We start from the raw sequence: 25,390 nt of genomic DNA, 5'->3' as shown, positions 1-25,390 counted from the left end.
CCTGAACTATTTCAAACTCAAGGGTGTGTTTCTGGCCACGTAAAACACTGTCACAAACAGGCCTAAAGAGGTCATGAACTGGCCTGAATACAGTTTCAGCTTGGTGCTACTCTGTGTGAGTTTGTCTCTGGGCGCGAGCCTCCTTTTGTCTTTAAGGCTCATAACGTTGCATGTGGCCCCTGAATCTAGCTGGCATTGCTGTGGTTTATTATGAAGTAGCAGAGTGACAAACCACTTTTGTCCTATGCACTCGCTAGCATATGCATCCTCTGTGCTGCCGTTCCCTTCATCTGTGTTTGTTTCCATGGAGTGCACTTTACCCTCCTTTCTCTTGCTTTTCATGCAGACCTTTGCAAAGTGATTAGCTGTACCACAGGATTTGCATATTTTTCCATAGCCTGGGCAGTGTTCTTTTCCTTGTCCATGAGAAATGCCACAATATCGGCATGTATTGGGGTTGTCTACTGCAGAGTTGGCTGTATTATTAGCATTAGCTGTGGCAAAGGGGAATTTCTTTACTGGCTGCCTGAATGTAGCATTGACATTGTCCATATGTTGCCTTTCTAGCTCCATGGACCTTATCCGTATATCAGTAAGCTCTGCTGCACGGCATGTCTCCACTGCCAAGTGGAGGTTATAAGAGGTTATAAGTCCAAAAATGGATGTAGTAACTACAGATTGCCCAGAAGTCTATCAAAAGTGTGTGAGTATGAGAATGTGTCCATTAGGCCTATGGATTTAAAAAAATATATCAGCATGAATTAGATTGAGCAATAAAAGCCCCACTTTTATTCTATAGGCTGGGATCCACACCATGCAGCTGTTGCAAGAGCGCATTTCCCACTGGCTGTCCACTAGTTTCAAAAACAATGATTGACAAGCATCTTAAATGAATTCAACCATTTTTGGGTTCAAGTACACATTTATATTTGTGAACAGCCATCTACAACAAACACAATCCGTAAGGCGCAAATAGCTAAATGAGAGAGCAGCAGTGTGATTCACATCAATGCGCGATGTAGATATCAATAATAAGTGATATCTGTATCGCCGTAGACTACACCACTGTTGTCATCCTTACCTTCAAGCGTTTATTCAAATTGGATCATCTTTGGATGCCGACAGCAGTCGCACCATTGGAAGACATAGTTTGGACTGCAGCCTACAAAAAAAGCCTATTCCTGCTCTTTTCCCACGATCCATCAAACACATTTGGTGTGTCATCATAGTGGTCTCTGACTTGTGGTCAGACTCGCTCAGGTGGAACAAACTTACATTTGCGCCTTTTTTCAATGCTGATTTGAATGTCATTGAGAAAACAGAGAAGTGATATTCAAAGTAATCCTCGAAGTAAACTTCTAGTTTTTCAAAAGTATCTGTAATCTGATTACAATATTTTTTTTGCTGGTAACGTAACAGATTACAGTTGCCGTTTTTTTGTAATCCTTTACTTCCCAACCCTGATCATCCAATATGCTGTAATGGAAATAAGGCTATGCTCATGAAAATCATCCTCCCTCCTCTTAAACAGCACCAACCGCCACTGACACACACACACACACACACACACACACACTCACACTCACACACACACACACACACAGTAACACAAAATAACCGTTTCTGGAGGTTCTCTCCTCATTTAAAATAGTGCATTATACAATATAAAGGGAATACGGTGACATTTGGGGTGCAAACTATAACCTGAGCCGAATACAACACACACATCCATATATTTCTATGTATATATTCTTATTCCCTCCTTACTTGGATTTGTGTGTATTAGGTAGTTGTTGTGGAATTGTTAGACTACTTGTTTGATATTACTGTACTGTCGGAACTAGAAGCACAAGCATTTCGCTAGTCTCGCAATAACATCTGCTAACCATATGTGTGACCAATAAAATTGTATTTTATTTGACATTTGTTCAAATGATTTAATGCTTCTCCCATTAAATAAAGGAGCCAGATGGGTGTCCGGGGTGGCATCCCTAACATCTGATTGGCCACCCCTGGCAGTTTGATGCTGATTGACCTCTCACTTCACCTCTTGTTGAAAGAAGCATTTTTTTTTATGTTCGGCGGCGCAGTTTTTCAAATCGAGGACGAGGAAGAGAGAATGTTAATGTTGGTTGCGAGATAGAGACGAATAAGAAGGGCACAGAAGAGTATTTCCACAGTTCCACGAGCTCTTTTCGCGATTGGCGAAAGCATCATATTTAAAGTAAGTTTTAAGGTTTTAGCATCGGGTTTAGGTTTCCTGAACAACATTTACGAAAGTTGATTCGCTGTGTAAGTTAACATTAGACATTTGGCTCCATTAACAGACAGTTAACCAGATAAGAGAGATCGGTTCCCAATGACATTTGGCTCTATTAACAGACAGTTAACCAGATAAGAGAGATCGGTTCCCAATTTAGCCTAACCTTAAGTTTTTCATCTGTGCTAGTAATACACGGAAACACAGTGCAGTGTTTAGCTCATGTGGGGTAACCAGCAACATTAGGCTACAGCTGTCAGTATTCAGCAAGTTAACATTCAGCAATTTGAAATCCACTAACTCCGTTAGATTTTCGTACTTGAACTCAAAACGAACAATTTGTTATTATCATCAATCTGTTAACGTTACTCAAAAGATGACCACAATTTGCAGATAGCCTGTTTGCTATTGTGAAGGTGTAAGAAAGTATAGCTAGCTAATTTACTTACTGCAGAGTAGGGCTAGCCATGATCTGACTAGTAACTTACAGTTGGCTGGTAGTTGATTTTAAGGTACAGCTATGATAATGGGGATTTGTAATTAAGATTGAGATTAGACAAAAATGTGGGTAATTGGATGCTTAGATGTCTTATTTTTTGTATGGGGTCAATTAAACATGAAAAGAAAGGGAGATATATCAGACTTCTGTTCCAAAAGGACACAATGGTAGGCCAAGGCCTATACTTTAAACTACACATTTTAGTTAGCAGCTGTTAGTATCTAATCTTGTGGATGCCTTAATGATACATTTCCGTGGATATATGACACATTTAACGTGTATTTCAGACGTTTTGAAGATCCAGAGAAGAGGGTCCTGTACCAGGCGTGTTTGAAAACATTTCCCAGAACTCGGCATGGTTCTCAGAAAAGGGCTTTCAACATCTCCTGGAATAAGGACAATTCATGGCTTGAATATTCTGTAAATCAAGATTTGACTTATTGTTTCGCCTGTATGCATTTTTCTCTGCCCAATAGACCTGAATCTGCCTTCACATCACTGTCGGGTTATTGTAACTGGAAAAAGGCGCTATTTGAAGATTCTGGGTTTAAGCTCCATTCGAAGGCAGAGCATCATATCAATGCTGTGTATGCTTGGAATCAGCATTAAAGGGCTATTGACAGCAACTCATTAATGCTAGACGTCATAAATGAGGACCGGAAAAAGAAAGTGGAGGAAAACTGTACTTACATTAAAACAATTACAGATGTGCTCCTATTAACTGCCACTCAAAAAAAAGTATTTTTATTTCTTTCACCTTTATTTAACCAGGTAGGCAAGTTGAGAACAAGTTCTCATTTACAATTGCGACCTGGCCAAGATAAAGCAAAGCAGTTCGACACATACAACGACACAGAGTTACACATGGAGTAAAACAAACATACAGTCAATAATACAGTATAAACAAGTCTATATATGATGTGAGCAAATGAGGTGAGATAAGGGAGGTAAGGCAAAAAAAGGCCATGGTGGCAAAGTAAATACAATATAGCAAGTAAAACACTGGAATTGTAGATTTGCAGTGGAAGAATGTGCAAAGTAGAAATAAAAATAATGGGGTGCAAAGGAGAAAAATAAATACAGTAGGGAAAGAGGTAGTTGTTTGGCTAAATTATAGGTGGGCTATGTACAGGTGCAGTAATCTGTGAGCTGTTCTGACAGTTGGTGCTTAAAGCTAGTGAGGGAGATAAGAGTCTCCAGCTTCAGTGATTTTTGCAGTTCGTTCCAGTCATTGGCAGCACAGAACTGGAAGGAGAGGAGGCCAAAGAAAGAATTGGTTTTGGGGGTGACCAGAGAGATATACCTGCTGGAGCGCGTGCTACAGTTGGGTGATGCTATGGTGACCAGTGAGCTGAGATAAGGGGGGACTTTACCTAGCAGGGTCTTGTAGATGACATGGAGCCAGTGGGTTTGGCGACGAGTATGAAGCGAGGGCCAGCCAACGAGAGTGTACAGGTCGCAATGGTGGGTAGTATATAGGGCTTTGGTGACAAAACGGATTGCACTGTGATAGACTGCATCCAATTTGTTGAGTAGGGTATTGGAGGCTATTTTGTAAATGACATCGCCAAAGTCGAGGATTGGTAGGATGGTCAGTTTTACAAGGGTATGTTTGGCAGCATAAGTGAAGGATGCTTTGTTGCGAAATAGGAAGCCAATTCTAGATTTAACTTTGGATTGGAGATGTTTGATGTGGGTCTGGAAGGAGAGTTTACAGTCTAACCAGACACCTAGTTATTGGTAGTTGTCCACGTATTCTAAGTCAGAGCCGTCCAGAGTAGTGATGTTGGACAGGCGGGCAGGTGCAGGCAGCGATCGGTTGAAGAGCATGTATTTAGTTTTACTTGTATTTAAGAGCAATTGGAGGCCACGGAAGGAAAGTTGTATGGCATTGAAGCTTGCCTGGAGGGTTGTTAACACAGTGTCCAAAGAAGGGCCAGAAGTATACAGAATGGTGTCGTCTGCGTAGAGGTGGATCAGAGACTCACCAGCAGCAAAATATAGCGCAGAGAGGTCATCGAGAGTCTGATGACTCTCACAACCAGGGTAAAAAAAATTTACACTTAGAAGACTTCGCAAAGCATGACCCTCTCATAGAGAAAGGGATGAATGCATGTGGCAATGCTAAGTACACGAGCCACCAAATCCAGAACAAAATTCTTGAGGGCTTAGCTGAGATGGTACAAAGTGAAATAATAAGATGGGTAAAAGAAAGATACGTTTTTAGTGTAATTACAGATGAAACCAGAGATTTAAAGAAAAAAATAACAAATGTCTTTAGTTGTGAGGTACTATTACAACGGGGCCATTCACGATAGCGTTTTACACTTTCAGTCAGCTGAAAGCTTAGATACAGCAGGTCTCACAAAAATTATAATTGATTGCCTTGAAAAACATGTTCTGGACTACAGAAATAATCTTGTTGGGCAAGGCTATGACGGTGCATCCGTCATGAGCGGAAAGCATTCTGGTGTGTCTGTTCGGATTAAAAATTGTATGTGCGCTGTAACGCACATTGTTGGGTTTTGGTTCTGGTCGATGCTGTAAAATTGGTGCCCGAGGCAGTTCACTTTTTTGCTCTCCTGCAGAAGTTTTATAACTTTCTATCTGGCTCGTACGTTCCTCTCAAGTGGCTTGCAGTTCAAAAAGAGCTGTAGCCACAGCAGCAGCCCAGGGAACGACAGAGACTTACAGATGTAAGGTGGGCATGCAGATACATCACATGCCGTAATCTGAGGGACAGGCTTCCAGCAGTTCTGAGAGTGCTACAGGATATCACACTTGAAAATAGTAGTGATAGATCAGTGGAGGCAAGGGGCCTTCTTTTTCAGATTGACATTTCATAGGGCTTTTGGTTACCTTTTATAAAGTGCTTGGTGATGCCAAATGTCTTTCTGACATGCTCCAATCAAGCTCTCTTGACCTAGCAAGGGCTGTGGATCTAGTAGGTGCCCTTACAGACACATTACAGGACTACAGAGGGTGACTTTGGAGAACTATGGAAAGAGGTTGCAGAGCACTGCAAAATAAGTGTACAAACTTTGTGTAAAATACAGCCTAAAACAAGGTTAAAATTTCACGACTCATTGATGATGAGCACTGTAGGACAGAAAAATAGTGACCAAAGTGATGGTGAGAGCTTCCGAATAGCTATCTTTTATCTGGTGCTTGACAGTCTCACAGCTGAGCTGCAGAATTGTTTTTCAAAGCAGAATTGCGAGATAATGCAAAGGGGTCCAGTCTCTCAACCCAAAGAGTACAACATTCTTGAATGAGGAGCCTCTGTTTGCCTTTGAGTCAGATTTAGAGGACCTCAAACATGCGGTTCATCAAACCAAGCGGCCTCTTGATACAAGAGAGAAAAGTGGAAGGGACAGACCTTCTCCTCTCCTTGACTTTGTTGTGTTTCTAGGACCTTATAAAGAGGTCTTCCATGAGCTATTTCGACATTGCAAGATTTCTGTTGTTACACCAGTCAGCAGTGCTTCTTGCGAGAGAAGCTTCTCAGCTTTAAAACGGATTAAAACCCACCTTAGGACAACAAAGGTTGATGACAGGTTAAGTCACCTTGAATTCTCAGTGTTGCGTCAAGGAAGGCACGCTCTCTCGACATGGATGAGTTTGTGAAACATTTAACCAGTTCTCACTCACTAATTTGGCACTTAGGCAGTCCCTCTGGTCATGATTAAAACCTGCACTGTGTACTAGCTAGAACACTGACATTCTAAAATCATAAATCCAAAGGGTATCATGTCACACAGATGTTATTCGGTCTTGATTAGGCCGATTCCAAAACTTTTCTTAGCTATTAGTTAACATAATATCTATGAACATAAATATGTAAGTCTGTAATATTGATGGGCTCCCAAATAATTTTTCAAGTCCATTTCTGCTTGATACCAGGTATGTCAAATTGCAGTGTTTTTTGTTGTTGTAAATAAACTATGCAATTTATGTAACACACAAATGTTACCTTCTCTTTGGTGCTTGAGCTTTATTTTCTGAAAATATTTTGGATGTTCAACATTTTATAAACCCAGATGATATATTCATGAAATTAGTGACCCAAGTCTCTCCAGTACGTGAGTAAGACATTGAGCTGCAGTTCCGAGGTAGAGACAATGACTATTCATAGTATGTTAAAGAATTCTAGTGAAGTAAACCTTTTGGACCACACTACAGTATCTGCCACATTTTGAAGAACTCCGGGTTAAGTGAATTATCACTTCTACCTCTAATTCAGCAATCATAGGATTCATTCATGCTCCTTAGATGCCAGGTTAGGGTTACACACACATTTTCTGTCATGGTCTATGGGCCCCCTGAAGTAGCCTTGGCCACCCCATGTATAAAACTCTAGTTTTGCCACTGGCTCCAACATGTGGAGAACGTGTCTCACAACCTCTCCTCCTCCTCTCCTGCTGGCGGCTGCGTGTTTGCTCCCTCTGCTGGTTGAGTGCGATCTGGGCTGAGGCAGCGCGGGAGCAACGTACTGTATGTACAGTATATAAACACGAGATTGAGGATGTTATGCATTGGACAATGAGAGGCTCTGAAGCCACCGTCCACCATGTCCGCCACTCGTCTGAAGGAGGAGTCCTCCGTTGGAATAAATTTAAACTCTACAGAACTTAAATGTAATGTTTAATTAACCCTTTACGCTTGTGTGAATTGACTTGAATGGATAGGGCTAAATTGAAATGTTTCCTACAGAATAAAAATGAGAAACGTATGCCTAAGGAAGGCAGCAATTTCGTGGGAACAGTTTGGTAATTATAGGAAAATTATCATACCAAAATTGTGGTCACAAGGGTTCACCGGACACAATCTAAACATTACACTGTTGATTGTATATGCATTTTACATTTACTGTACTTTTCGCGGCATTTGTTGATGACGAAATCTGAAAAACATTTAGTAACATGATAAGAATATTTCTGGAAAAGGAAGGGGTAGGTGCAACATAAGACAAATAAATGACAAGGGTTTGAGTGAGAGGACAAACTGGTGTATCTAAGTAGCCACACACCTCTCCAAAGTGTGCACAGTTCTTAAATCATGTCAATGCGCTTTTATGACTCAAAGAAGCAAGCTTGATGTTTTGTTTCGAACACAACCCTGCATCCCCGCCATCACACAATTACTGTTGTTGTTTACGCAATCCAAAAACGGACCATTATAAATCGCAATCTGGCACAGGTGAGCATCAATTGAAAGCTTGTTCTATTGCCAACATAATATCTCATGGACAGTGTTACGGTGCGTGAATGAGGACCCAAAAGCGACTTAACGTAAACAGAGCTTCTTTAATAACAAAACAAACGTAGGCTCAGATGGACCGGCAGATTCCGACAGGACAGGACAAGGTTGCAGCAAACATGACGATAGTCTGGTTCAGGCATGAACAACACAAACAAACAAGAATCCGACAAGGACAGGAGCAGAAACAGAGAGAGATATAGGGACCTAATCAGAGGGAAAAAGGGAACAGGTGGGGAACGGGGTGAATGGGTAGTTAGAGGAGACAAGGGACAGCTGGGGGAAAGCGGGGGAGAAAAGGTAACCTAACACGACCAGCAGAGGGAGACAGGGTGAAGGGAAAGGACAGAGACAAGACAACATGACAGTACATGACAGTACCCCCCCACTCACCGAGCGCCTCCTGGCGCACTCGAGGAGGAAACCTGGCGGCAACGGAGGAAATCATCAATCAGCGCACGGTCCAGCACGTCCCGAGAGGGAACCCAACTCCTCTCCTCAGGACCGTACCCCTCCCAGTCAACTAGGTACTGATGACCACGGCCCCGAGGACGCATGTCCAAGATTTTACGGACCCTGTAGATAGGTGCGCCCTCGACAAGGATGGGGGGGGGGGGGGGGAAGACGAGCGGGGGCGCGAAGAACGGGCTTAACACAGGAGACATGGAAGACCGGGTGGACGCGACGAAGATATCGCGGAAGAAGAAGTCGCACTGCGACAGGATTAATGACCTGAGAGATACGGAATGGACCAATGAACCGCGGGGTCAACTTGCGAGAAGCCGTCTTAAGGGGAAGGTTCTGAGTGGAGAGCCAAACTCTCTGACCGCGACAATATCTAGGGCTCTTCGTTCTACGCTTATTAGCAGCTCTCACAGTCTGCGCCCTATAACGGCAAAGTGCAGACCTGACCCTCTTCCAGGTGCGCTCGCAACGTTGGACAAAAGCCTGAGCGGAGGGGACGCTGGACTCGGCGAACTGAGATGAGAACAACGGAGGCTGGTACCCGAGGCTACTCTGAAAAGGAGATAGCCCGGTCGCAGACGAAGGAAGCGAGTTGTGGGCGTATTCTGCCCAGGGGAGCTGTTCTGACCAAGACGCAGGGTTGCGAAAAGAAAGACTGCGTAAGATGCGACCAATAGTCTGATTGGCCCGTTCTGCTTGACCGTTAGACTGGGGGTGAAAGCCGGAAGAGAGACTGACGGAAGCCCCAATCAAACGGCAAAACTCCCTCCAAAATTGAGACGTGAATTGCGGACCTCTGTCCGAAACGACGTCTGACGGAAGGCCATGAATTCTGAAAACATTCTCGATGATGATTTGTGCCGTCTCTTTAGCAGAAGGAAGCTTAGCAAGGGGAATGAAATGAGCCGCCTTAGAGAACCTATCGACAACCGTAAGAATAACAGTCTTCCCCGCTGACGAAGGCAGTCCGGTGACAAAATCTAAGGCGATGTGAGACCACGGTCGAGAGGGAATAGGAAGCGGCCTGAGACGGCCGGCAGGAGGAGAGTTACCGGACTTAGTCTGCGCGCAGACCGAACAAGCAGCCACGAAACGACGCGTGTCATGCTCCCGGGTGGGCCACCAGAAACGCTGGCGAATGGAAGCAAGCGTACCCCGAACGCCAGGGTGGCCGGCTAACTTGGCAGAGTGAGCCCACTGAAGAACGGCCAGACGAGTAGGAACGGGAACGAAAAGAAGGTTCCTAGGACAAGCGCGCGGCGACGGAGTTTGAGTGAGTGCTTGCTTTACCTGCCTCTCAATTCCCCAGACAGTCAACCCGACAACACGCCCCTCAGGGAGAATCCCCTCGGGGTCAGTGGAGGCTACTGAAGAACTGAAGAGACGAGACAAAGCATCAGGCTTGGTGTTCTTAGAGCCCGGACGATAAGAAATCACGAACTCGAAACGAGCGAAAAACAGCGCCCAACGCGCCTGACGCGCATTAAGTCGTTTGGCAGAACGGATGTACTCAAGGTTCCTATGGTCAGTCCAAACGACAAAAGGAACGGTCGCCCCCTCCAACCACTGTCGCCATTCGCCTAGGGCTAACCGGATGGCGAGCAGTTCGCGGTTACCCACATCATAGTTACGTTCCGACGGCGACAGGCGATGAGAAAAATACGCGCATGGGTGGACCTTGTCGTCAGAGAGGGAGCGCTGAGAAAGGATGGCTCCCACTCCCACCTCTGACGCGTCAACCTCGACAACGAACTGTCTAGAGACGTCAGGTGTAACAAGGATAGGAGCGGATGTAAAACGATTCTTGAGGAGATCAAAAGCTCCCTGGGCGGAAACGGACCACTTAAAGCACGTCTTGACAGAAGTAAGGGCTGTGAGAGGAGCTGCCACCTGACCGAAATTACGGATGAAACGACGATAGAAGTTCGCGAAGCCGAGAAAGCGCTGCAGCTCGACGCGTGACTTAGGGACAGGCCAATCAATGACAGCTTGGACCTTAGCGGGATCCATCTTAATGCCTTCAGCGGAAATAACAGAACCGAGAAATGTGACGGAGGAGGCATGAAAAGTGCACTTCTCAGCCTTCACAAAAAGACAATTCTCTAAAAGGCGCTGGAGGACACGTCGAACGTGCTGAACATGAATCTGGAGTGACGGTGAAAAAATCAGGATATCGTCAAGGTAAACGAAAACAAAGATGTTCAGCATGTCTCTCAGGACATCATTGACTAATGCCTGAAAGACAGCTGGAGCGTTAGCGAGGCCGAAAGGAAGAACCCGGTATTCAAAGTGCCCTAACGGAGTGTTAAACGCCGTCTTCCACTCGTCCCCCTCCCTGATGCGCACGAGATGGTAAGCGTTACGAAGGTCCAACTTAGTGAAAAACCTGGCTCCCTGCAGGATCTCGAAGGCTGAAGACATAAGAGGAAGCGGATAACGATTCTTCACTGTTATGTCATTCAGCCCTCGATAATCTATGCAGGGGCGCAGAGACCCGTCCTTCTTCTTGACAAAAAAAAACCCCGCTCCGGCGGGAGAGGAGGAGGGGACTATGGTACCGGCGTCAAGAGCTACAGACAAATAATCCTCGAGAGCCTTACGTTCGGGAGCCGACAGAGAGTATAGTCTACCCCGGGGGGGGGTGGTTCCCGGAAGGAGATCAATACTACAATCATACGACCGGTGTGGAGGAAGAGAGGTGGCCCTGGACCGACTGAACACCGTGCGCAGATCGTGATATTCCTCCGGCACCCCTGTCAAATCACCAGGCTCCTCCTGTGAAGAAGAGACAGAGGAAACAGGAGGGATAGCAGACATTAAACATTTCACATGACAAGAGACGTTCCAGGAGAGGATAGAATTACTAGACCAATTAATGGAAGGATTATGACAAACTAGCCAGGGATGGCCCAAAACAACAGGTGTAAAAGGTGAACGAAAAATTAAAAAAGAAATGGTTTCACTATGATTACCAGAAACAGTGAGGGTTAAAGGTAGCGTCTCACGCTGAATCCTGGGGAGAGGACTACCATCCAGGGCGAACAAGGCCGTGGGCTCCTTTAACTGTCTGAGAGGAATGTCATGTTCCCGAGCCCAGGTCTCGTCCATAAAACAGCCCTCCGCCCCAGAGTCTATTAAGGCACTGCAGGAAGCTGACGAACCGGTCCAGCGTAGATGGACCGACAAGGTAGTGCAGGATCTTGAAGGAGAGACAGGAGTAGTAGCGCTCACCAGTAGCCCTCCGCTTACTGACGAGCTCTGGCCTTTTACTGGACATGAAGTGACAAAATGACCAGCGGCACCGCAATAGAGACAGAGGCGGTTGGTGATTCTCCGTTCCCTCTCCTTAGTCGAGATGCGGATACCTCCCAGCTGCATGGGCTCAGCACCCGAGCCGGCAGAGGAAGATGGTAGTGATGCGGAGAGGGAGGCGACGGAGAGCGCGAGCTCCTTTCCACGAGCTCGGTGACGAAGATCAACCCGTCGCTCAATGCGAATAGCGAGTTCAATCAAGGAATCCACGCTGGAAGGAACCTCCCGGGAGAGAATCTCATCCTTTACCTCTGCGCGGAAACCCTCCAGAAGACGAGCGAGCAAGGCCGGCTCGTTCCAGCCACTGGAGACAGCAAGAGTGCGAAACTCAATAGAGTAGTCTGTTATGGATCGATTGCCTTGACATAGGGAAGACAGGGCCCTGGAAGCCTCCTCCCCAAAAACAGATCGATCAAAAACCCGTATCATCTCCTCCTTAAAGTCTTGATACTGGTTAGTACACTCAGCCCTTGCCTCCCAGATTGCCGTGCCCCACTCACGAGCCCGTCCAATAAGGAGAGATATGACGTAGGCGACACGAGCAGTGCTCCTGGAGTAAGTGTTGGGCTGGAGAGAAAACACAATATCACACTGGGTGAGGAACGAGCGGCATTCAGTGGGCTCCCCAGAGTAACACGGCGGGTTATTGATTCTGGGCTCCGGAGATTCGAAAGCCCTGGAAGTGGCCGGTGGATCGAGGCGGAGATGGTGAACCTGTTCTGTGAGGTTGGAGACTTGGGTGGCCAGGGTCTCAACGGCATGTCGAGCAGCAGACAATTCCTGCTTGTGTCTGCCTAGCATCGCTCCCTGGATCTCGACGGCTGAGTGGAGAGGATCCGAAGTCGCTGGGTCCATTCTTGGTCGGATTCTTCTGTTACGGTGCGTGAATGAGGACCCAAAAGCGACTTAACGTAAACAGAGCTTCTTTAATAACAAAACAAACGTAGGCTCAGATGGACCGGCAGATTCCGACAGGACAGGACAAGGTTGCAGCAAACATGACGATAGTCTGGTTCAGGCATGAACAACACAAACAAACAAGAATCCGACAAGGACAGGAGCAGAAACAGAGAGAGATATAGGGACCTAATCAGAGGGAAAAAGGGAACAGGTGGGGAACGGGGTGAATGGGTAGTTAGAGGAGACAAGGGACAGCTGGGGGAAAGCGGGGGAGAAAAGGTAACCTAACACGACCAGCAGAGGGAGACAGGGTGAAGGGAAAGGACAGAGACAAGACAACATGACAGTACATGACAGACAGATTCACATGTAAACGGGAATTTACAAATGTTCTATCATTTTACTTCTGGGTAAACAATGTTAATGCCAACATGACTTGCTAAATTATATATTTTTTTTAAATGATTTTGCTGTGTTTAGGCTTTCACAGGGAAATTCAGAAACAATTGTAATGGTGCTTATAGAAATTAGTATTGAACAGTGGCGATTTTAGCATGTACATTTTTTTTTGTTGCTAAAAAGGTTGGGAGCCCCACCTGCCCTGAATGACGGGTGGCCACTGGTAATGAATGCATTCGGGTGCGTGTTCCACAGTGAATTTTCTTCACAGTAGACAAACATATGCTCATTCTGTTCAGAAAAAAATGAATATGGCTCCATATTCAAATGCTTAGGTTAGTCATTGAAACTCGTTTTTCAACCACTCCACAAATTTGTTAACAAACTATAGTTTTGGCAAGTCTGTTAGGACATCTACTTTTTTTCCAACAATTGTGTACCAGCAGATTATTTCACTTATAACTCACTGTATCACAATTCCAGTGGGTCAGAAGTTTACATACACTAAGTTGACTGTGCCTTTAAACAGCTTGGAAAATTCCAGAAAATGATGTCATGGCTTTAGAAGCTTCTGATAGGCTAATTGACATCATTTGAGCCAATTGGAGGTGTGCCTGTGGAAGTATTTCAAGGCCTACCTTCAAACTCAGTGCCTTTGCTTGACATCATGGGAAAATCAAAATAAATCAGCCAAGACCTCCACAAGTCTTGTTCATCCTTGGGAGCAATTTCCAAATGCCTGAAGGTACCACGTTAATCTGTACAAACAATAGTACGCAAGTATAAACACCATGGGACCACGCAGCCGTCATACCGCTCAGGAAGAAGACACGTTCTGTCTCCTAGAGATGAACATACTTTGATGCGAAAAGTGCAAATCAATCCCAGAAGAACAGCAAAGGACCCTGTGAAGATGCTGGAGGAAACAGTATATATTTCCACAGTAAAACAGGTCCTATATCAACATAACCTGAAAGGCCGCTCAGCAAGGAAGAAGCCACTGCTCCAAAACCGCCATAAAAAAGCCAGACTACAGTTTGCAACTGCACATGGGGACAAAGATCGTACTTTTTGGAGAATTGTCCTCTGGTCTGATGAAACAAAATAGAACTGTTTGGCCAAAATGACCATCGTTATGTTAGGAGGAAAAAGGGGGGCGCTTGCAAGCCGAAGAACACCATCCCAACTGAAGCACGGGGGTGGCAGCATCATGTTGTGGGTTTGCTTTGCTGCAGGAGGGACTGGTACACTTCACAAAATAGATGGCATCATGAGAAAGGACAATTATGTGGATATATTGAAGCAACATCTCAAGACATCAGTCTTGAGTTAAACCAAGTTAAAGCTTGGTCGCAAGTGGGTCTTCCAAATGGACAATGACCCCAAGCATACTTCCAAAGTTGTGGAAAAATGGCTTAAGGACAACAAAGTCAAGGTATTGGAGTGGCCATCACAAAGCCCTGACCTCAATCCTATAGAACATTTGTGGACAGAACTGAAAAAGCGTGTGCGAGCAAGGATGCCTCCAAACCTGACTCAGTTACACCAGCTCTGTCAGGAGGAATGGGCCAAAATTCACACAACTTATTGTGGGAAGCTTGTGGAAGGCTACCTGAAATGTTTGACCCAAGTTAAACAATTTAAAGGCAATGCTACCAAATACTAATTGAGTGTATGTAAACTTCTGACCCACTGGGAATGTGATGAAATAAATAAAAGCTGAACTAAATCATTCTACTATTATTCTGACATTTCAAATTCTTAAAATAAAGTGGTGATCCTAACTGACCTAAAACAAGGGATTTTAAACTTGGATTAAATGTCAGGAATTGTAAAAACGGAGTTTGGATGTATTTGGCTAAAGTGTATGTAAACTTCCGACTTCAACTGTATACATGGCCATAGAGGAGATGCCGAGAAAGAGGGGGATATCTAAATCAAGTGGTCTCTATCACCTCAGAGGGGGCCCCTGCCATGATAGGAAGAGAGGGGCTGTGGCAAGGCTGAAAGAGGACAACCCTGATCTCACAGCTTACCACCGCATCATTCATCAGTCTGTCCTGTGCGCCAATCTGTCAGAAGAGTATGCTGAAGTGATGAATGCAATGATAAAACACATCAACTTCCTCCGGGCGTCCTCATCTCACCAACATCGACCTGCTGAGAGAATTCCTGAAAGAAGTTGAGGCAAATGACCTACCGCTGTACAACAATGTAAGATGGCTCAGTAAAGGCAGGGTGTTCGAATGCTTTTGGTCCATTAAAAAAGGAAATAACAGCTTTCCTAGTACAGCTCAAGAGTCAGAAGGCAACGCAGTTTTCAAATTTTTTGCAAGACGAGAGCAAAATGGATATATTACATCACACCTTAATGAGCTCAACGTGAAACTACAGGGCAAGAACAATTCAGTTTGTGATTTGATGACATCTGTCCGCTCCTTCCAGAGGAAACTGGAAGTGTTCAAGGAGACTGTGCACACTTCCCAAAAGTGCAGGAACAGGTTCATGGTGAGAGAGATGTTTCTCCTCCTGTTGACTTCAGAGACAAGCTGATTGGAAACTTCAGAAATTGCTTGGACAGCAGCTCCTTCTAATTGAGAATCCATTCCTCATCACAGATGTCAGGCGATTTTCAAAGGAGGTGACACAGACCTTCAAGTGGACACATGCTGGATCTCCTACAGATGGAACAGATTGATCTGCAAGCAAATGTTGCACTGCGAGAGCACTTTCAACTGACTGATCATGACCCTTTCTGGCTGCAGGCCGTGCCTGAGACTGTTTTTCCTGGTCTAACCAATGTTTGGCTCCACATACAGTTGTGAGTCTTCTATCTCCACTATGAACATCATTAACAATAAGTACCGTTCTAGTCTCCCCAATGAGCACCTACATATGTGCACGACAATGGCACGGACTCCATTCCAGACAAGGATCAAATGACTGGCAGGGCAAGCAACAGCCCATTTCTCTCACTAAAGAAGAGAGATGGTGAAGTGGGAGGGTGCGAGAGAGTGGGAACGATAAATATTAAACCTGTGGTTTCTTATTTGTTTAAAAATCAAAGCACTTCTTTCAGAAACAGGCACTTTTTGTTATTTTTTTGTGAAGCTGCAGTCTTGTTTTGCTTGAAATGAGAACATTTGTGATTGGCCTACTTTTATTTATGATTGGGCTGCATATTTATTTAACCTCATGTTTAATGTGTCTGCATTGAAGATGTGCAATAAATATTGTTGAAATGTTGTACTTTGTTTATTAGCTATACATGTACAAGAACTACATATGCCCCCCAAATCATTAGACATTTTACCGGTTTGGAACTTTTGGGGGGAGAAAATGTTAGTCACTGGACCTCTTTGAATTCAAATTGTGCACCCCTACCTTACACCATGGCAACCCTGCCTCCCTGCAAGCTATGGGTATGGGTTCCTGCCTCAATTAGAAAAAGGGGACCGTCTTAAACAGCTAAACCAAAGGGAAAGTTTTTGGATTTACAAACTACAGGCCACTGAGTACCCTGGTTTAAATGAAGACATGGATTTCTCACCTTTTCTGTAGGGTTGTGAAAGGTCCCTTTGCTCTCATCTAGTGGACATTTTGGTCTATTGCCCTCAGCTATGTTTAGACTGTGGTCCTTGTTTGCTGTGTTCTCGTGTACTATAGAATAGATGGCTCTCCTATTCTTGGCACTTTGCCCAGTCATGTTTAAGATTAGAACCATTTTTTGTCGGCTTTTTGATGCTTCTAGATTTGAGTTTAATTTTTTGATAACATATCTACAGTATTTAACTTTTTAATGTGTATAGTAACCACTCCCTCTACTAATCAGGGCTGATTGGAAAAAGCTTTTCGAAAGAGGACTTTGTATTATAATTTCTTTGTACTCCCTTTTTAAAATTTTGTTTCCTTTTAACATGCCATACAAATAAAGGCATTTTAATTAATTATATATAGAGTGCCTTGGTCCTCTTTTCTTTTCCCTTCGCTATGAGACTTGAAATTGAGCTCCGGTGCATCCTGTTTCCATTGATCATCCTTGAGTGTTTCTACAACTTGGTTTGAGTCCACCTGTGGTAAATTCAATTGATTGGACATGATTTGGAAAGGCGCACACCTGCCTATATAAAGTCCCACAGTTGACAGTGCTTGTCAGAGCATTGTTCATAGCATGCTGAGACAGGATTGTGTCGAGGCACAGATCTGGGGAAGGTTACCAAAACAGTTTTGCAGCATTGAAGGTCCCCAAGAACACAGTGGCCTCCATCATTCTTAAATGGAAGAAGTTTGGAACCACCAAGACTCTTCCTAGAAATGGCTGCCTGGTCAAACTGAGCAATTGGGGAGAAGGGCCTTACTCAGGGAGGTGACCAAGAACCCAATGGTCACTCTGACAGAGCTCCAGAGTTCCACTGTGGAGATGGGAGAACCTTCCAGAAGGACAACCATCTCTGCAGCACTCCACCAAATCCGACCTTTATGGTAGAGTGGCCAGACGGAAGCCATTCCTCGTATTCGTCTCATTTTCAAAAGTGCATCATCACCATGGCAATGTTGACAATTTCCCTGCTTCTCCATGCTGCCTTTTCTTTGAGTGGTACAGCAGGTATGACACACAGCAAAGCAAATTTATACTTTACAATATTGAGACTTTTTACCTGTCATTCTCATGGTATCTGTATTTGTGTTGTTGATGAGGTACAACCCTCACTGCAGTGTTGCCTATTCTGTTCTGGTTTCAGAGCCCCTACTGGAGGAAAATATGGAACAAATCCCTGTAAGTGTTTCTATAGATGTCCCCCTGGGCACAGACGTCAATTCACCGTCTATTCCACGTTGGTACAACGTCATTTTTTTGGTCCATTCTGCGCATTCAATACCTTTTTCTTTTTACAGTGCCCTTTCTGGAGACTCATATTGAACAGGTTCCTGCTATGGGTATGTTGATTATTTATCAGTGAATACATATGTTTCCCATCTCAAATGGTGTCCCTCCTCCACTGTTTTTTCCTCTGTTTTTATAGAGGATCTGAAGGATGAGGGGAAACACCTTTGAACAGAACCCACTTCTTGGTAAGTCTGTACCAGGTAGACTCCCCTCACTAGTAGATGCTTTCTGTTGTCAGAATAAGGAGTGGGCAGTCGTGTGAAAACATAGCGTTAACATTGCTATGACAGGTCTGTTTGAACTCCACACTGTGTCTGTCCTCCTCCCAGTCACTGAGCGGACAGAGGAGGACGTAGAGGACGGAGAGGAGGGGGCAGAGAGCAGGCAGCGATGCCCCACAGGCTGGTCTAAATACGGATCAAGCTGCATCACTGCAAATAACTGGCTGAGCCTGCAGCAAACTATTAGACTACAAAGGGAAGCACACTACCTCACGACTCCAGCACCATCATTAAGTTTGCAGACGACACAAGTGGTAGGCCTGATCACCGACAATGACGAGACAGCCTATAGGGAAGAGGTCAGAGACCTGGCCGGGTGGTGCCAGAATAACAACCTATCCCTCAACGTAATCAAGACTAAGGAGATGATTGTGGACTACAGGAAAAGGAGGACCGAGCACGCCCCCATTCTCATCGACGGGGCTGTAGTGGAGCAGGTTGAGAGCTTCAATTTCCTTGGTGTCCACATCAACAACAAACTAGAATGGTCCAAACTAGAGGTCGACCGATTTTGATTTTTCAACGCCGATACCGATTATTGGAGGACCAAAAAAAGCTGATACCGATTAATCGGCTGATTTTAAAATAAAACATGTATTTGTAATAATGACAATTACAACAATACTGAATGAACACTTTTTTTAACTTAATATAATACATCAATAAAATCAATTTAGCCTCCAATAAATAATGAAACATGTTCAATTTGGTTTAAATAATGCAAAAACAAAGTGTTGGAGAAGAAAGTAAAAGTGCAATATGTGCCATGTAAGAAAGCTAACGTTTAAGTTCCCTGCTCAGAACATGAGAACATATGAAAGCTGGTGGTTCCTTTTAACATGAGTCTTCAATATTCCCATGTAAGAAGTTTTAGGTTGTAGTTATTATAGGAATTATAGGACTATTTCTCTCTATACCATTTGTATTTCATGTACCTTTGACTATTGGATGTTCTTATAGGCACTTTAGTATTGCCAGTGTAACAGTATAGCTTGCGTCCCTCTCCTGTGCTCGAACCAGGAACACATCAACCCTCGAAGCAGCGTTACCCATGCAGAGCAAGGGGAACAACTACTCCAAGTCTCAGAGCGAGTGACGTTTGAAATGCTATTAGCGTGCACCCCGCTAACTAGCTAGCCATTTCACATCGGTTACACCAGCCTAATCTCGGGGATGATAGGCTTGAAGTCATAAACAGCTGCTGGTTGAATGAATGCTTACGAGCCTGCTGCTGCCTTCCGTCACTCAGTCAGACTGCTCTATCAAATCATAGACAGGGGAACAACTACTCCAAGTCTCAGAGCGAGTGACGTTTGAAACGCTATTAGCGCGTACCCCGCTAACTAGCTAGCCATTTCGAATCGGTTACACCAGCCTAATCTCGGGAGTTGATAGGCTTGAAGTCATAAACAGCGCAATGCTTGAATGCTTTACGAGCCTGCTGCTGCCTACCACCACTCAGTCAGACTGCTCTATCAAATCATAGACTTAATTATAACATAGTTTCTGGATTCGACCATATTAATGACCTATCATCTCGAAAACAAAACGTTGATTTTGTGTGAAATATAGAACAGTTCCGTATTTTATCTAACGGGTGGCATCCATAAGTCTAAATATTCCTGTTACATTGCACAACCTTCAATGTTATGTCATAATTACGTAACATTCTGGCAAATCAGTTCGCAACGAGCCAGGCGGCCCAAACTGTTGCATATACCCTGACTCTGCGTGCAATGAACGCAAGAGAAGTGACACAATTTCACCTAGTTAATATTGCCTGATAACCTGGATTTCTTTTAGCTAAATATGCAGGTTTAAAAATATATACTTCTGTGTATTGATTTTAAGAAAGGCATTGATGTTTATGGTTAGGTACATGTTGGAGCAATGACAGTCCTGTTTCATGAATGCCCACCGCATCGATTATATGCAACGCAGGACACGCTAGATAAACTAGTAATATCCTCAACCATGTGTAGTTAACTAGTGATTATGATTGATTGATTCATTTGTTTTTTAGTCTAATGCTAGCTAGCAACTTACCTTGGCTTCTTACTGCATTCGCGTAACAGGCAGACTCCTCGTAGAGTGCAATGGAAAGCAGGTGGATGCAGTTTATCACAGTGCCATCCGTTTTGTCACTAAAGCACCTTATACCACCCACCACTGCGACTTGTATGCTCTAGTCGGCTGGCCCTCGCTACATATTCGTCGCCAGACCCACTGGCTCCAGGTCATCTACAAGTCCATGCTAGGTAAAGCTCCGCCTTATCTCAGTTCACTGGTTACGATGGCAACACCCATCCGTAGCACGCGCTCCAGCAGGTGTATCTCACTGATCATCCCTAAAGCCAACACCTCATTTGGCCGCCTTTCGTTCCAGTTCTCTGCTGCCTGTGACTGGAACGAATTGCAAAAATCGCTGAAGTTGGAGACTTTTATCTCCCTCACCAACTTCAAACATCTGCTATCTGAGCAGCTAACTGATCGCTGCAGCTGTACATAGTCTATTGGTAAATAGCCCACCCATTTTCACCTACCTCATCCCCATACTGTTTTTATTTATTTATTTTTATTTTTCTGCTCTTTTGCACACCAATATCTCTACCTGTACATAACCATCTGATCATTTATCACTCCAGTGTTAATCTGCATAATTGTAATTATTTGCCTACCTTCTCATGCCTTTTGCACACAATGTATATATAGACTCCCCTTTTTTCTACTGTGTTATTGACTTGTTAATTGTTTACTCCATGTGTAACTCTGTGTTGTCTGTTCACACTGCTATGCCTTATCTTGGCCAGGTCGCAGTTGCAAATGAGAACTTGTTCTCAACTAGCCTACCTGGTTAAATAAAGGTGAAATAAAAAAAATAAAAAAAATAAAAAATAAAAGGTGGTTAGAGCATAAGACTAGTTAACCGTAGGTTTGCAAGCTTGAATCCCCGAGCTGACAAGGTAAAAATCTGTCCATTTAAGAAAATACAGATTTACGATTGTTATGAAAACTTTAAATCAGCCCTAATTAATCGGCCATTCCGATTAATTGGTCGACCTCTAGTCCAAACACCCCAAGACAGTCGTGAAGAGGGCACGTCAAAGCCTATTCCCCCCTTAGGAGACTGAAAATATTTGGCATGGGTCCTGAGATCCTCAAAAGGTTCTACAGCTGCAACATCGAGAGCACTGGTTGCATCACTGCCTGGTACGGCAATTGCTCGGTGCCTTACCGCAAGGCACTACAAAGGGTAGTGCTTACGGCCCAGGACATCACTGGGGCTAAGCTGCCTGCCATCCAGGACCTCTACACCAGGCGGTGTCAGAGGAAGGCCCTAAAAATTGTCAAAAACTCCAGCCACCCCAGTCAGACTGTTCTCTCTACTACCACATGGCAAGCAGTACCGGAGTGCCAAGTCTAGGACTCAGAGGGTCTGTCGGAGAGTCTGCAGCAGGGAACACTGCCGTAGGTTCTGCCACAAGGTGACAAGGTGCCAGTCGGCCTGCAGACCCAGGACCATTTTAAAATGCTTAGGCTTACACTCCCTTATACTGAGGCAAGCAACGCTGCTGATGCCAAATAATCATGTAATCTTTGCATTTCACATCGGGTTCCTTTCGATTATGGTGCTGATAAGGATCATAGTGGATACTATGTTATAGCACTTTTCGAAAATGTACATCTATTGTTTTTTTTGTTATATGCCGAGAAAATCATTCATTTTCTGTCACATGCTTTTTGAAAATGATTTGGTGCTGTGTTAAACAAAAGCTTAAGTCACTTGCTTGTACATTAATGTTGAGAAATTATTTTGTTTATTGTAAATAAAAGGAGTGTATACATTTTATTTCCTGTCAAATGTACCAACAAAAAAACATATAAAATGATTTTATATCTTTTTATCTCTTTGTGTTTTCAGAATGTTCCTTCAATTCACAAGAGGCTAAATGTATCTCACCGGAGAAAGCATCCAAGTAAGAAAAACTAAGCCTCTCTGTATGTGTAGGCCGTCTATCTGATGCTGTTTGGTTAAAAAGAGTATGACATTGTTGCCGCCTGTAGCATTGAATGCAAAGGAAGCCAAAAACAATTTAAAAAAATAATAGCCAAACAGCATTGAGCTAAACTAAGTGAGCTCAACTGTGAATGGTCCTGGCGCACCAAAACAAAGTCAAGGGAAGCCAGTGTGGATTTGGCTTCACTCTTATCACATCACAACGAGATAAGTCATTGAAAAAAAAAAACTTGAATTGTTATGTTCTTGTCCTCCGGTAGCTAGCTAGCTAAACTTGGCCCTTTACTAAATTAGCCATGGATGGAGACAGTGATTTGGACTTGTGGTTTTACTTAGTTTTCTGTACTGGCCAATGATTATAACGGCAATTCTGATCCAACCATAAATTCATACTTTGTGCCCCTGGACTGAAAGGATTTAAGTTCAATATGTTGCTAGGTGTAGAAGATTAACTAGCTAACGTTGCCCATGGAAGGAAGTAAGGCTAGAGAGCAAGGATTTTAGCCAGGTAGCCTAGGACAACACAAAATAAAAGCATGTACTGTATGACAGAGTCATAGACCGTTTCGTCAACATGAAAGAAAGGCGGATGGCATTGGCATTTCTCCACAAATAGGGTGAATCTCAGGTTTACTCCTGCTTGTCGCAGGTTTACTAAACCACCGGTCCTGGCAACCATCATTACATGCACTTGGCTTCAATCATTACGCTCACCTGTTCCTCATGATGAGGCACACCTGGACTCCATTTCCTCACTCATTACCTACCCTATATCTGACACTCACTTTGGTTTATATCCCAGGCAGTAATGATGTTGTTTCTTGTATTGTTCTATGGTTTGTTTATTATTAAACTCACCACTTGCTTCCCGACTCCCAGCGTCTACATTATAGTGAGTCAACATGTTTTTCCTACTCGAACGCACGCACATATATACACACAAATTGTAACCATTGACAGCAATATCACATTTAGATTACTTCGATTCGACTAAATTGTTTTTGGTCTCTTTTAGTTGACACTGTATTAGACTGAGCGTAGTTGATTTGATGAAGCTGAAATGGTGATGAAATAATGGAGGCAGTGCCTGTTTCTTTGTGACTTCTAAATCAATAGTTTAGTCTGAAAATTTCATAAACATTAACTTGCTTGAGGTTGCTGTCCCGCTTTTATGATAAAACAGGTGTGGTTTAACTTATTCTGCCACTGTCTTGTCTCTGCCTTTGGCCTATAGTTCACATGCCTTGCAACCATGATTTAACAGGATATTAACGCAATTATCACAACAGTTGTAATATGGCTTTTCCCTGGCTTGGCTTCCCCAGTGATTATTTTTTCACACACGCACTGCTGTTGTCAATTTAACGCATTCAGACATTGAAGCATTGAGTTTTTGTAGCTAAGCCTCAGTTTTTCAGCTCTAGTGTTTAATGTAGATAGTATCTTCAGTTAAAGTTGTATGAAGAAGGGGGAAAAAGTGTAAAAGTTTGCACTCTGATGTGTGTTTCTTGCTACCTGTCACTCAAATGGCAAGGGGTTGAATCTCATTGGTTGGAACTCGAGTTGCTTAGGGCTGGCCCACATGTTGGGAAAATGGCACAGCACAACTTCCATAAGTCACTTTCAAACTAGGGATTTTGTGGCTAATTGAGGTAAAACAATAATTTTGCTCATAGATTATGCATGTACAGTATAAACTACACATTGACACATCCAGTCCAAAGTGGGAGGTTTAAAAATACTTACTCGTTACCAATGTACTGTAGCATATCTTTAACACTCACGTTTCACTTCCTGTAAACAACTGAGAGAAGATTTTTATTTCCTCAATATATTTATATTGGGGAGAGTTTGGTTAAGTTGAGCCACCCTTGTTTCTATAAAACCATACACAAAATTAATAATTTGACCAGATATTTAGGTAGAGGTTATCCTTTAATGTCTGAAGGAAGAAACCACAGAGAAAGTGGTAAGCAAGTTAAGTAAAAAAGATTTACACCAAGTCAAATGAATTTGTGTTAGAGGTTTCGTGATGCTTATATCTAAACCAAAGTAAATCATTAAGATTGTTCTATATAAGGTCCTAAACCTAGCATGAAAGTCCATCATTGTAGCTGAGTGGACTAATATAGTCACCATGTTTGGGGTAAGCTCAGCCAATGGGATAAGTTGAGCCAATAGCAAGTATTTCTTCCCAGGCATAATGCAAGGCATTATAGCTGAGATATGCGGTAACAGTGCCTGGCCTATGTTAAAAAAAAGCTGAAATACAACATTTACATAAGTATTCAGACCCTTTACTCAGTACTTTGAAGCACCTTAGGCAGCGACTACAGCCTTAAGTCTTGAGTAGGACGCTAGAACCTTGGCACACCTGTATTTGGGGTGTTTCTCCCATTTGTCTCTGCAGATCCTCTGAAGCTCTGTCAGGCTGGATGGGGAGCGTTGCTGTTCAGCTTTTTTCAGCTATCTCCAGAGATGTTTGATCGGGTTCAAATCCGGGCTCTGGCTGGGCCACTCAAGGACATTGACACTTGTCCCAAAGGCACTCCTGTGTTGTCTTGGCTGTGTGTGCTTGGGGTTGTTGTCCTGTTGGAAGGTTAACCTTCGCCCCAGTCAGGTCCTGAGCTCTCTCGTGCAGGTTTTCATCAAGAATCTCTCTGTACTTTGCTCTGTTCATCTTAACCTCGATCCTGACTAGTCTCCCTGTCACTGAAAAACATGCCCACAGCATGATGCTGCACCACCATGCATCACTGTAGGGATGGTGCCAGGTTTCTTCTAGATGTGATGCTTGGCATTCAGGCCAAAGAGTTCAATCTTAGTTTCATTAGACCAGAGAATCTTGTTTCTCATGGTCCGAGAGTCCTTCAGGTGCCTTTTGGCAAACTCCAGGCGAGCTGTCATGTGCCTTTAACTGAGGAGTGGCTTCCATCTGGCTACTGTACCATAAAGGCCTGATTGGTTGAGTGCTGCAGAGATGGTTGTCCTTCTGTAAGGTTCTCCCATCTCCACAGTGGAACTCTGGAGCTCTATCAGTGTGACCATCGGTTTCTTGGTCACCTCCCTGACCGAGTCCCTTCTCCCACAATTACTCAGTGTGGCTGGG

At 43.9% G+C, this 25,390-nt stretch overlaps 1 protein-coding gene across 1 annotated transcript in view; it reads left to right on the top strand.

Annotated features, from left to right (window-relative positions):
• The first annotated feature begins 23,082 nt into the window (after window positions 1-23,082).
• Window positions 23,083-25,390, top strand: part of LOC110524026 (E3 ubiquitin-protein ligase UHRF1) — a 42,267-nt gene continuing 39,959 nt past the window's right edge. Inside the window, exon 1 of the mRNA XM_021603314.2 lies at window positions 23,083-23,173. The gene's annotated coding sequence lies outside the window, so the exon portion shown is untranslated. The remainder of the gene's footprint in view (window positions 23,174-25,390) is intronic.

Source organism: Oncorhynchus mykiss, chromosome 5 (genome assembly GCF_013265735.2).
Source record: "Oncorhynchus mykiss isolate Arlee chromosome 5, USDA_OmykA_1.1, whole genome shotgun sequence".
In the NCBI taxonomy this organism is placed as follows: Eukaryota; Metazoa; Chordata; class Actinopteri; order Salmoniformes; family Salmonidae; genus Oncorhynchus; species Oncorhynchus mykiss.
This window is presented reverse-complemented; position numbering and strand designations above follow the sequence as displayed.